The sequence below is a fragment of the Sciurus carolinensis genome (genome assembly GCF_902686445.1).
Source record: "Sciurus carolinensis chromosome 14 unlocalized genomic scaffold, mSciCar1.2 scaffold_115_arrow_ctg1, whole genome shotgun sequence".
In the NCBI taxonomy this organism is placed as follows: Eukaryota; Metazoa; Chordata; class Mammalia; order Rodentia; family Sciuridae; genus Sciurus; species Sciurus carolinensis.
The window spans coordinates 3008978-3022740 of record NW_025920107.1 but is presented as its reverse complement, the minus strand read 5'-3'; the positions used below and the strand labels follow the sequence as shown (position 1 = coordinate 3022740).

The 13763-nt window shown below is 34.7% G+C and overlaps 1 long non-coding RNA gene across 1 annotated transcript; it reads left to right on the top strand.

The window, feature by feature from the left end:
- The first annotated feature begins 560 nt into the window (after positions 1 to 560).
- On the top strand, positions 561 to 11858 carry LOC124973295 (uncharacterized). The gene is made up of 4 exons (XR_007106663.1): positions 561 to 682; positions 8196 to 8286; positions 8462 to 8555; positions 8969 to 11858. It is a non-coding gene; the product is annotated as an uncharacterized LOC124973295 (long non-coding RNA).
- The last annotated feature ends 1905 nt before the right edge of the window (positions 11859 to 13763 follow it).

Sequence of the window (13763 nt, the reverse complement as noted above, 5' to 3'; positions counted from 1 at the left end):
AAGGGGAAAAATTACACAGTATTATAAGCGGAATTATCAAGTTTACAATTAGCCCAAGTGTGGGTTACAAGACAGCAATTTTATCTCACAAACACCTGTACCTTTGCACATCAGCATTGCAGACAGGGACCAGTGTTAGTTTTGTTAGGGAGTCATTGACTTGCAGGAAAGGTTCACAGTGTTTTGGGTATTAGAATCTGAAAGAATAAACCTAGGTTTTGTTGGTTTGCTTGGTTTTTGTTTACCTTAGGGAGTAACTGTGGAGTCTGGCTTTTTCTATATTTTTAGTCTTTTAGACTCATCTGTCATGGTGGCAGGGTGGCTGTGCATTTTATTTTCACACTATTGAAGAGGTGATTGCAAATGTAATGTGAAAACTTGAGAGAGAAGTAGGTATATACTGTAGATGTCTAAATACATTTCTTCACAGAACCTTGAGAGATGAGTTCATTGTGGACTGTAGTGAAAATGCACATATTAGGAGTTAGAGGAGATGAGGTCTCAGATGCTCAAACTCCTCCCCAGTGGAGGGAGCTCCAGGCATTCAATTAGGGGTTTCCCTGTGATGTGAAATGCACAGGCACAACTCCCTGCTGTGGGCCAATATAGACTACTGACTGTTGGAGAGGACCTTGGTGGGACTTCCTGCCCAGGCCAGGGGCAAAAATCTCATTCTGGTTCTGTAAGTTTATGTAGAACTCGGCTGAGAATCCATCTGGTCCTGGACTTTGCTTTGTTGGTAGATTTTGATGACTTCTTCTATTTCATTATTGAAATTGGACTACTTAAATTGTGTATCTCCTCCTGCTTCAGTTTAGATAATTCATATGTCTCTATAAACCTATTGATATCTTCAAGATTTTCTTTTTTTTGGAGTAGAGATTTTCAAAATATCCTCTAATTAGGTTTTGTATTTCACTTGTGTCTGTTGTGATATTTCCTTGTTCATTCTGAATTTTAGTAATTCGAATTTTTACTCTCCTTCTCTTTGTTAGTGTGGCTAAGGGTTTATCAATTTTGTTTATTTTTTTCAAAGAACCAACTATTTATTTTGTCAATTTTTTTATTTGTTTCTTTTGTTTCAATTTCATTGATTTCAGCTGTGATTTAACTGTTTCCTGTCTTCTACTACGTTTGGTGTTGCTCTTTTCTTCTTTTTCTAGCATTTTGAGCTGTAGCGTGAGGTCATTTATTTGTGATTTTTTCTTCTTTTATTGAATGCACTCCATGAAATAAATTTTTCTCTAAGTACTGCTTTCATAGTGTCCCAGAGGTTTTGACATGATGTTTCTTTGTTCTCATTTACCTCTAAGAATTTTTTAAATTTCCTTCCTGATATCTTCTGTTATCCATTCATCATACATTAGCATATTACTTAATCTGCAGGTTTTGGAGTAGTTTCTGTTTTTTACTCTGTTGTTTATTTCTAATTTCAATCCATTATGATCTGATAGAACACAAGGTAATATCTCTATCTTCTTGTATTTGCTAACATTAGCTTTGTGGCATAATATATGATGTATTTTAGAGAAGGATCCATGTGCTGCTGAGAAGAAAGTGTATTCGCTCTTGGTTGGATCGTATATTCTATAAATGTCTGTTAAGTCTAAAACATTAATTGTGTTATTGAGTTCTATGGTTTATTTGTTCAATTTTTGTTTGGAAGATCTCTCCAGTGGTGAGAGAGGTGTGTTAAAGTCACTTAGTATTATTGTGTTGTGGTCTATTTGGTTTCTGAGATTGAGATGGATTTGTTTGACATAAATGGATGAGCCAGTGTTTGGGGAATAGATATTTATGATTGTTATATTTTGCTGATTTATGCTTCCCTTAAGCAGTATGAAATGTCCTTCTTCATCCCTTCTAAGTTTCACTTGAAGGTCACATTATGAAATGAGGATGGATACTCCAGCTTTTTTGCTGAGTCCATGTTAATGGTATGTTTTTTCCCATCCTTTCACATTAGTGTGTGAGTATCTCTTTCTATGTGGTGAGTCTCTTGCAGGCAACTTATTGTTGGATCTTTCTTTTTAATCCATTCTGCCAGTCTATGTCTTTTGATAGATGATTTCATGCCATTAACATTCAGGGTAATTATTGAGATATGATTTGTATTCCTGGTCAATTGGCTCATTTTTTTGACATGACTTGGTTTCTCTTTTATTTGACTAGTCCTTTAGGATACTTCTTCCCTTTGCTGATTTGCATCATTGTTTTTCATCTCTTCCTCATGGAATATTTTGCTGAGAATGTTATGTAACACTGACTTTCTTTTTGTATATTGTTTTAACTTTTGTTTATCATGGAAGGATTTTATTTCATTGTCAAATCTGAAGGTAAGTTTTGCTGGGTATAAGATTCTTGGTTGGCATCCATTTTCTTTCAGAGCTTGAAAAATGTTGTTCCAGGTCCTTCTAGCTTTTAGGGTCTGGATTGAAAAATCTGCTGATATCCGTATTGCTTTCCCCCTGAATGTAATTTGGTTCTTTTCTCTCACAGCCTTTAAAATTCTGTCTTTATTTTGTATGTTAGGTATTTTCATTATTATGTGCCATGGTGTGGGTCCATTGTAATTTTGTGTATTTGGAGTCCTATAAGCCTCTTGAACTTGATTTTCTATTTCATTCTTCAGATTTGGAAAAATTTCTGATATTATTTCATTGAATAGATTGTTCATTCCTTTGGTTTGTTTCTCTAAGCCTTCCTCAATCCCAATAATTCTTAAATTTGACCTTTTCATGATATCCCATAATTCTTGTAGATTCTGTTCATGATTTCTTACCATCTTCTCTGTTTGATCAACTTTGTTTTCAAGGTTAAATATTTTGTCTTCAATATCTGAGGTTCTGTCTTCCAGGTGTTCTATCCTATTGTTTTTCCATTTATGGAGTTCTTAATTTGTTTTATTGTTTCCTTCATTTAAAGGATTTCTTTTGGTTTTTTTTCAATATCTCTAACTCTTTCTTGAAATGATCTTTTTTCTTCCTGTATTTGCTCTTTTAACTGTCAATTGTTGTGATCATTCAATGCCTGCATTTCCTCTTTCATCTCATCATTCAGTGCCTGCATTTGCTCTTTCATCTAATCATTTGTTTCTCTGATCATTTTAATTATGTACACTCTGAACTCCCTTTCTGACATTTTTTCTGCCATACTGTCATTGGATTTTATTGATGTAACATCTAGATTTGTTTGGGGCATTTTCTTCCCTTGTTTTCTCATATTGTTCAGGTATCAGTGTATTGCCGAGATATTGAAGATTTTCTCTAATGACTTATAGTGTCCCTGAAGATTTGTAGTATATCATCTCCTAGCCTTCAGTAGCCTGAAATCTTGGAGGAAGTTGATAATGCAATGCTGAAAAAGGAAGGTGCCTCTCTAGTGGTGGTAAACTTCAGGTGGTATATATTCCCTGCTAGCGGGCAAAGGTACCTCCACTTGTTGACCAATGGTCATCCAAAGGGAAACTAGGTTGCAGGCAGAGGCAAGACCTGTTTGGGTCTGTGTCTCTGGTTTTACTGTCCTTGTGGGAAAACCTTGCCCAGCAGGGGAAACTCACCCAGTGGGGATGTTATGCTGGTCATCTTCCCTCCTAGAATTTCCCATCAATCCACAACTACCATCTGGGCTGGGCATCCTTCCTCTGCAATGATCCCAAGGGCATAGACCTACCACATGGGCCTGGGAAACTTGTCCTGCACTGAAGAGTCTCCTTAGGCTGCCCCTCCTCAGAGAAGCTGCCCACTCTCCTGGAACACTCGCTCCACTCCTAAGCATCTCTCTGTGACTCCTCCACCAAGAAACCACCTAGGTCCTGCAACTGTGCTCTGCACCTAATCATCTGGCTGTGCAGGCCCTCCTCTGAATAGTCATCTGGAACCCTGGTGCAGTTGCTCCGAGTCTAAGTGACTCACTGCGTGCCTCCCAAACTTCATCGGTGAACCATTGAACATGCAAATATATTGTTCATGCTCCAAGTGATCATACAATTTCTGTAGGTTTTTATTGTGGTTTAATTATTTTCCTTAGTTCTTTATTGAACATAATATCAGGGTTCATTTTGACATAATTATAAAGCATAGAATAAAACTTTCTCCAATTAAGTACCCAATATTTTCCCATTTCCATCCTCCCTCCTGATGTTAACTTTCTCTAGTCCACAGATCACTTTCTGTTTGCTTATAGTTGGATTATTTTGTGCTTTATGGATATACATAAAGGTCGAAGTCACAGTGGTATTCTCACATGTGTACACAGTAAAGTTTGTTCAGATTCATTCCTACGTTGCTGTCTATGCTTTCCCCTCTTTCCAGACTTAATTTATATCCTCTACTCATCTGTTCTTTTTTATTCTTCATAAAATTCCCCATTTTTACCCTTTATTTTTGTATTGCTTCTTCAAATGACAGAAAATATTCTTAAAATGATCAGATCTTTTACTTTCTAAGTCTCTTGTCTCTTTTACCTAGTATGACATGTTTTCCTGTTTCATTTACCAGCAGGTGCCATGATTTCATTCTCAATTATGACTTAGAAAAACTTTATTTTAGGTGCTGGGATAGTAGCTTGGTTATAGAACACTTGCCTGGCACTTGTGAGGAACTGGGTTTGATTTTTAGCACCACAATAAAAAAACATATATTGTGTTCATCTACAAATAAAAATATTTTTAAAAAATCATATACACACATATATATACATCTATATACATATATGTATATGTGTGTTTATATATATACATATACATATAATTTGTTTATATATATACAACTATATATATGTAGTTTGTTTATTAATCTGCTGATTGGTACCTAAACTGATTACATCACCTGGCTATGTTGAATTGTGCTGCTATATACATTATGTTTGTACCAATAAATAATGTGCTTATTTTAGATCTTTTGAATATGTATCAGTAACTGAGGTAGCTGGATCATACAGTGGTCCCATTACTATTTTTTTAAAGTTTCTCTATAAGGCTTTCCAGGATGATAGTGCTAATTTGCAGTTCCATCAACAATGGATGAGTGAAACTTTTCCTTGCATCCCTGTTAGCATTTATTTAAGTTGACATTCTAAATGGAGTAAAGTTTCAATGTATTTCCCTTACTGCTAGACAAGTTGAACATTATTTTCACATATTTATTGTCATTTGCATTTCCCTTACTGCTAGACAATTTGAACATTATTTTCACATATTTATTGTCATTTGCATTTCTTTTTCAAAGAAGTATCTGTGTAGTACTTCTGTCCATTTATTTCTTGGGTCATTTGTTACTTGGTGATAAGTGTTGTAAGATTTTTACATATTCTGTATATTAATCCCATATTTGAGAATAAGGGGGCAAAAATCTTCCCCCATTCTGTAGACTTACTTCCTGTTATTAATTGTATCCATTGGTGTGTAGAAGCTTTTTAATTTGATGCCATCCCAACTCCTGATTCTTGGTTTCATTTGTCATGCTTTAGGAGTCTTCTTAAGGAAAATGAAGCCCATACGAACATGTTGAAATATTCAGCTTTACTTTTCTTGTGGCAGTTGCAGCATTACTAGAATAATTCCTGGGTCTTTGATTCACTTTCAGTTGACTTATGTGAAGGGTAAGAGTTAGGGTTCAAACTTCATTCATCTTCATATGGATACATGTTTTTCCCAGGACTGTGTGTTGTTTTCTAATATTATTCTATTGTAATATGTTGAGTCTCTTGATTGATTTTGCTTTTCTTTATTTTAATTGTTTCTTGTTTTGTATTCTAATACTTAATATATTATAAAGTTCCTTGTGTTACTGAAAACTAGGTGTATTCTGTTATCAGATGAAACATTCTGTAGACAACTGTTAAGTCATTCTGAATTAAATTTGAGGCAATTTATTGATATTTTATTCAGGTGACCTTTCCACTAGTTATGTTGTATTAAAGTCATCTGCTCTTACAACATTGGGGCCTATCTGTCCCTAGAGGATATGTAGTGTGTATTTTATAAAATTGGGTGCACTATCATTCAAGCATAAATATTTACAACCATTTATCTTCTTTTTTGGTGTTTTCCATTATCAGTATGTAATTACCTTCTTTGTCACCTGAGGGTAATTATTGCTTGAATTCATCAAGTATGAGTATAACAACCCTTTCTTGCCTTTGGCTTTTGTTGCATGGAATATCATTTTTCATCATTTCAGTTCTAGTATGTGAACATCTTTGGAAGTCAGCAGTGTTTCTTACTGACAATATATATTTGGGTATATTTTAGGCTATATGATTTAGGTGGAGAATTAAGAATTAAGATATTTTGCCTGCAGTGATAAAATAGTGAGGTGTGTGCTGCTTTTTAATATTGAATTCACTATTAATTCTCATCTGCTTAGCTATTATTCTAGTAAAATGTATTATTTCCTATGCTCTCATGATTGATTTTACTTTTCTTTTTGTTCACATCAGATTCCTCTGTGTATCTTCCACAATGTTTACTTACTTGTAATGAATTATTTCAGTTTATTCTTGTTTTTGTCTTTAATTCTGCTTTGATTCTGAAGAATAACTTTGACACAGATAGCAAGAAATGTTGGCATTATTTCTGTTTTATCACTTTAAATGTGCTGCTGGCCTTTAGGTTTAACCAGATGTTTCAACTTTTATAAATGATTTCGGGCTTCTTTCCTGAATTTATACAAACAATGATTTGCTATGAATTTTTGGCATTTTCACTGAAGTATATCCTGGACAGATTCTGTATAGGCCACATCTATTTGGATTTCAAAATGCACCTGTGCCTGCATGTCCATTGTTCCCATAAGTAAGGAACTGTTTAGTGATATGCTCCCTGAATAAGTTTTCTATAAAATTGATCCATATCTCCTTGCCTTCCTCAAGGTCTTCCATTGGGTCTTTTGAACTTATTCCAGAACTCTTGCATATATTTTTTAATGTCTTTCATTCTTATTACTATATGGAAGTCTACTTCTTCCACATCATCAGGATTTAACATTCTTCCTTCTGCTGGATACAGTATTTTGATGATATTTCCCATTCAGATATTTTTTGAGTGAGTGAATTTATCATTTTCAGAGTTTCTTCAGTAATTTGATTTCCTTGTTAGAGTGTTCTTTCAAAATCTGTATTGAGTTCATTATCTTATTTCTTATTTTTCTTAGTTTCTCAATTATTTACAACCAAATATTTGAATTTTCATACAGCATATCTTCCACAAAAATGTCTGTGGATTAAGTTCTCAGGGAAGTCAGAGTTTTTGATGGTTTCTTATCACTTTTCTCTCTTGTGTTTTCTGTGTTGATATGCATAGGTTTGTGTATGCATTTGAATAGAGTTATTTCTCCTTCTTAGTTGTGGTCACATTATTGAACCAATTTCTCTTTTGATATAACCTGATCATGGTTTATATTTTATTGTCAAAGTCCTAACTCAGTGTGACAAAAGTTCCAGGATCACTCACTCATCCAAAATTCTTTAAGAATGAAGAATAACTACCAGTAGTAGCAAAATCTTAGAAGCAAAGCCCATGTTTAACTTATAAAAAATTAAATGATCTTTGTAATGTTAATAACCAATGAGAAGTGATGAGTGATAATGTACAATGAACAAAACTTTAGCCACTAGTGATTCCAAAATTAATATTAAAATATATAGGCAAATGTGGACTGGGAATGGTGGTGCACACCTGTTATCACAGTGGCTTTGAAGGCTGGAACAGCAGGACCATGAGTCTAAAGCCACCTCAGCAATTTAGTTAGGCCATAAACACTCAGTGAGACTGTCTGTAAATAAAATGTAAAATGATTGAAGTTGTGGGTCAGTGGTTGAGCAGCCTTCAGTTCAATCCCTGGTACCAAAAAGTAAGTGGTGGAAGGGAAAAAGAGGGAGAAGGAGGATGAATTTTACAAATGGAATATTGAGTAGATACAGATGATAGAAAAGAAGACAAGTGCAAAGAAAACAAGTAAACAATAAAAAGAGCATAAGAAATAGAAAGGTAAAAACCTAAATGATAAACAAAAATATGGAAGACACTTAAAAATTGCAAGAGCAAGAGGAGTATATGGTTTTCTCCTTCCTGATGTAATTAAAATGTCAACACTTGTTTTTACAACTTCTATTTATACAATGTACCAGCTTGGGGAGGTTTTTGTGGAGTAACTATATTTCTACTTGTTTCTTCTCAATTCTACCCCAAACAGGCCAATGCTTCCTCTGGAGACTTTAATGTGAAAAACTCATCCCTATCTACCAGGAAGTGCTATGTAACCTTTACCAGTTGAAGAAGAAAAGGTAAAATTTAATTTATTTGTGGAGGATATACAAGCTTATGGTATAAAATGTGTCAGCTTTCAAAGTATAATTCTCTAGTTTTTAAGTTTAATTTATTTCAAAACTGGAAAATTAGGTATTAGCTTAGTGATTAATAAATCTTTATGCACCTCATTATTGATGTTTACTTTGACAGGGCATCTCTCTGAGTCTTCCTCAGATGTGCATTTGTCATTCATCTGGTGATGCATATCAAAGAGAAAAACATGGCATAACAGGACCTATAGAAGGTAAGAACCACATATTATAAAATAAGATTTACTACTAGTAGATCTAATAGTTGAATAATTAAACATAAGAAAAATATAGAAAGGAAAAAGAGTGAAATGATAACAAGTGGCATATCTTATTAAGTTTAAGTGACAGATTAAATTGAGAATGTCAATAAAGGGGTTGAATTCCATTTCAGGATCTGCTTAGTGTGGATGTCCTCTCTGCCATGTTCCATGTGGAAGAGGAAAGGGTTAACTTGTGGAGGAGGATGTTGACTGTTTTTCAGTCTATTTCCCAAAAACTTATGTACTCAAGAAACAAACAAGAGCCAATAATCTTTTTAGATGAGAGGAGGCATGATGGGTCTGGCCTTACAATCTCTGGCCTCTAACAACTACTCACTCAACTCTCTTTTATTTTTAATTCACAGGTAAAGAGGGTTAAGACATGGAGGAGCTTCTTCTGTGATCAACAAGATAGATTGGAGTTAGGGAAGACATCCTCATAGGGGAGATATTCCAGGAGACAGGGAACCACGGCATGCAGCACCACATGCTTTCTAGTAATGTAGGACAGACCTTTTTGCCTGTTAGTTCCTGGAAATCAGGTCTCTGCATCCCATGGCTCAGCCTAGTCTGATTCTGCTAAATAAGGATCGCTTCCCATAGCTTATATCAGAGGAAAGTTGGTAAATAAAAGAGTGGAGAGAAGAAGAGAGAACAAAGAATAAGAAAGTTAAATATAACAGAAAACAAAAGAAAGAAAAAGAAGTAGGCATACATTGCGAAGGGAGGTAAACTCAGATTAAACATTAGAAAGGGGAAGAGCACAGCATTAGAAAAAGTTGTGAGTTTCCTCTAACAACACAAGTCTGAGAGACAGAGTAAAATTTTCCAACAGTCATTTTCTTTATCAACAATGGAAAGTAATTAAAAAATGCATGCCAGATCATGCAGTGCTATATTTGGTTTGCAATAAATAAATATAAACACAATGATCCACCATAAATGTATGCAATTTATTGCTATGTGAAAGTTTCTGATTTCCTAGAAATGTAAATATGGTGCAGGATAATATCATCTGGAAATGAAAAAAGGTAGGACTATTATGAAAGGATCAGTAAAGTATACCCTGATAAAATGTTCACTGAAAGATAATAAGTACTAATACATCTACAATTTGGGAAACAAAATAGGAGGATTTCAAATAGGCAAGTTATGTTAGAGGAACTGGTAAAAGAGTAGCTATACCCAAGAATGCTCAAACTTTACTTAATCCAATTTTGGTGACCATGTTCAAAATTCACATTGTACTCAATAGGTTTTTGCATCCATGTTTCTAAAACATTTAAGGATGTTTCCAATGTGACTGATCCATGAACCGCATTCTGATTTGCAAGAGAGGTAACTGCCTTGAGGAAGTCTAAATGAAGAGCTGTTGCAAGTTAATTCAGTCATAAGCAGATGCAGTGAAAACACAAATTTTTTTTATTCTGAGCATATCTCTGGGGAAAGAAAAAGGATAAAAACAAGGAAGATACAAAAATTATATTCCTAGGCAATGAAGTACATTGACACAACTGAAATCACAATGAACCAAGAGACTGGGATAGGAGGATCACAAGTTCTAGGCCAGCCTCAGCAAAGAGTGAAGCCATAGCAATTTAACAAGAAGTTATCTCAGAAATAAATAAATAAATGTCAGTCAGTTATTAAGAAAGTAATTAATGCTGAAGATGAAGCTCATTCATATAGGTCTCCTGAGTTAGATATCTAGTAACAAATATATGTATTTTAATGTACAACTACTGAAAAGGAAGAAATTGTAATAGGAATAATTGAAGACCAAGATCTATGAATTGCTTTTGAATACCTAATAGGAAAGGGAAATGAACTGGGTAACTCTGGAAATAAATGCAAAGGAAAGAAGAGGAAGCATTCCAGTTGGCCCAGCTTCTTAAAATTTGTTCATTTAATTAAACTTGTTTCTATACAGGTCACTGAAAATTGTCTATCCTCTGTATTTCTGGAAACACTCCCTCCATTCAGGCCTGCATAAATGTCACACTGCTCTGTTGCCTTCTCATTATTCATCTGTATTCTCACAAAGGCCCTTCATGTCTACCAGCCACAGCATTGATATTGATCTAGCTATCCTGCATATGCAGCCATCAGCCTTTATCCCTTTTCCTGCCTGTGCTGTTCTCTGTCATTACTTCTCACATATCCCTATATGGTCATACAAATACAGGTCCATTTGGTGCTTTTCTCTGTGTCATGCTACAGCCTTCCCTGTTCTTACCATTTTCTGCCTCTGGATGATAGTTTCACTCCTTAAGCCTCTCTTCATACCAACCTCCAGAAAAGGTACCTTTTTTCTCATCTAATTCTTACAAATAACTTATTCAGTTATTGGTTCAGTAATTTAGAACTGTTGACACCATGGTGATATAAAAAAATCCCCCAAAATCTGGGAGTATATTTATTAGATTTGTTCAGATTTGTTTTTTTCAGTGCTGGGGGTTGAACCCAGGGCCTTGTGCTTGCAAGGCAAGCACTCTATGGACTGAGCTACCTCCCAAGCCCTGTACAGAAAATTTTTACAGGTAAATTTGTTAGGTCCTAGGTAGAATAGTTGCTGGGTTACTAAGGTAGCCCCATGAAAGAAAAACCCTATATCAGGAAGGATAACCATAGCCCTGAAGGACTGAAAAAATACTTTGACCCCTAAAAGAAGAAAATTGATTCATCAGAGTAGTGGAAAAAACATTTTAGATATGAAGGTATTAATTGACAAATGAGTAAGAAGTATAAGTCATTAAGAAAACAATACTGATAAACAGAGCATGTTGAAAGTTATTATTATGAAAAGAAGAGCAAACTGTACATTTGGATATTTTGTGGGTATTTTTAAAAATTTATTTCTGGGAACTTTCAATTTTTCTGGAAGGATAATTTTTTGTGTTGTTTTTATCATTAAGCCTGTTCACATGTAGTTTTTCCGTGATGAGTTTTGAAGTTCTTAAGAAGGAAAAGCTTGCATAGCCCAGTAAATATCAGCTGGGTATAGTTGGTCACAGATAAACATAGCCTCTTAGGAGGCTGAGAGAGGTGAATGATTGATGACACCCTGAACAATTAAGAGCGGTTCTGTCTCAAAGAAAAATAGGTTTGGTGCTGGGGTCCAGCCCTAACAGGAGTCCATGGGTTCCACACAGCTAAATGGGGTGCAGAGAGACAGCATCGGCAATGGATAGAGAATGAAAGACACAGACTCTAGTTCTGGTGCAATCACTCCCACTTTATTCTCGGGAAGTCTGGTTTATATACATTTTTCTTCAGGCTATAATGGCAGTCTTGTGATTAATGAAATTAAAGAAGTTTCCAAAGCATAGGCAGAAAACAGCAACCTTACAGATTATCCTTACCTAATCACAATTGTTGTAAGAATATCTAACTACATCAATGAGCTAATACAATGTTTATTTCCTTAATATCTAAACTCTATGTGACCTAGGACTATTTTTATTAGCTCTCACAGTTAAAGCAATAGACAAGTAATCTCATGTGACCATCTCTACTAGGTCCATCTGGTTAATATCTAAATTGCTGAGTTAAGTGCTATAGGAGGGCAGTGGTCACAGTGGTTCTTGGGGCCATGTTCTTCTTACTGAGCAGATTACCTTGTCTTATGTAGCTCTTTTTTCCATTACAGGGCATTGTGCACCAACGTTTATTATTGGGGTGATCTATTTTTTTAGGGAGGAAGGAATGTTGTGAAACCTTATTCTTTTATCCCACCACCACACATAAGTAAAATCATTAGAATTTAACCAGCCTGTTGGAGACAAAGGCAGATCTATATCTATTTTCTCCAGAGGCTTTCAGGGACTCATTGCATGGTTGCAAATTTATTTTTAATTTTGTTAGTGGTAAAGACCCATTGTCTTTCAGATTGTAGGTAATATTTTCTGGAATTATTGTTGTATTCCCCTCATCCCCTTAAGCAATCCATTCAGACTGAAATGAGTAATATATTATCAGAAAAACACAGCAGAAAAAAAAACCATGCTCTGGAGCAAAATATCGGGCAATTCCCTTTAGGATGAACCTTTGCAAACATCCTCCAGAGGATCTTTGTCAAGCACTGGATGGAATTCCAGATGCCCCTGCAGCTCCCCCTCCCTTTTTTTGTAAAGTGAAGAGGCCTTCTTGAATTTTTACTCTCTTGACTAGTCTGAGGATTACTTGGAGGAAGACTGGAAGACAAAGAATTAAATTAATATACATACTCCAATCAAGTCATATTGTAATATTGTATTTAGGAATGTACTATTAAATAAGGTTGTTTTTATATTTTGAAACATTTGGGAGGCCAAATTATCTGCTGGAACAGCTGAGAGATGAGCCTGACTTAACATTTTTATTTGTAGTTGTAAAGCATTGATATCTGGTGCTATTATTTCAAACTCCTTTAAGGTGAGTTTTAACTTGTTCCCAATTACTATTAATATCAACCTTTAAGGGAGTAATACAAATCCATTTGTAGTTAGCATGACATCTAGTTGTCATTCTAGTTTAAATATTTTGGATCTCATTTTGCATAAAGAGAATAGCTTCTTCAAGAGCATTAATTCTTGTTTCTAATTTTTTATTAATTTGTTCTTGTGCCATTAAGGTCACAGAGACCTTATGAGATACATCATTTACGTGTGAGGCAGTATGAATTTCCTGTACAAGCACGGTGGTCAAGAGAGCTAAAGAAGTGATTATACTGATTAAAGCCATTATTTCTAGGATCAAAGCTGCAACAAATCTTTTTGGTCTTAAAAGTTCATTAACTGTTTTTAAAATTTCAACACCTGGGTTATTATACCAAGATTCTGTAAGATTAACTGGCAATATAACATAATTAGGCTAATGTACAATTAAAAACACATTTAAATCTTTAGACATCATTGAATTAATACAATTAGTAAGAACACAATCATGGCAATAAATGTTATAAGCTTCCTTATTTTTAGTGATATTGAAATTATTTATGGTAGACATAAGAATAGCATGAGGAGCATTTATACAAACACGTACTGCAAAGTCATTAGGTTTACTTAACTTAGGTCTTTGTAAAAATACTATATTAGTAGCTGCTAATAGTTTATACAAGTCAGGAAAGTAAGAGAATTTACCATTTATAAGGTCACTCTGAAAGATGGGTGTTACACATCC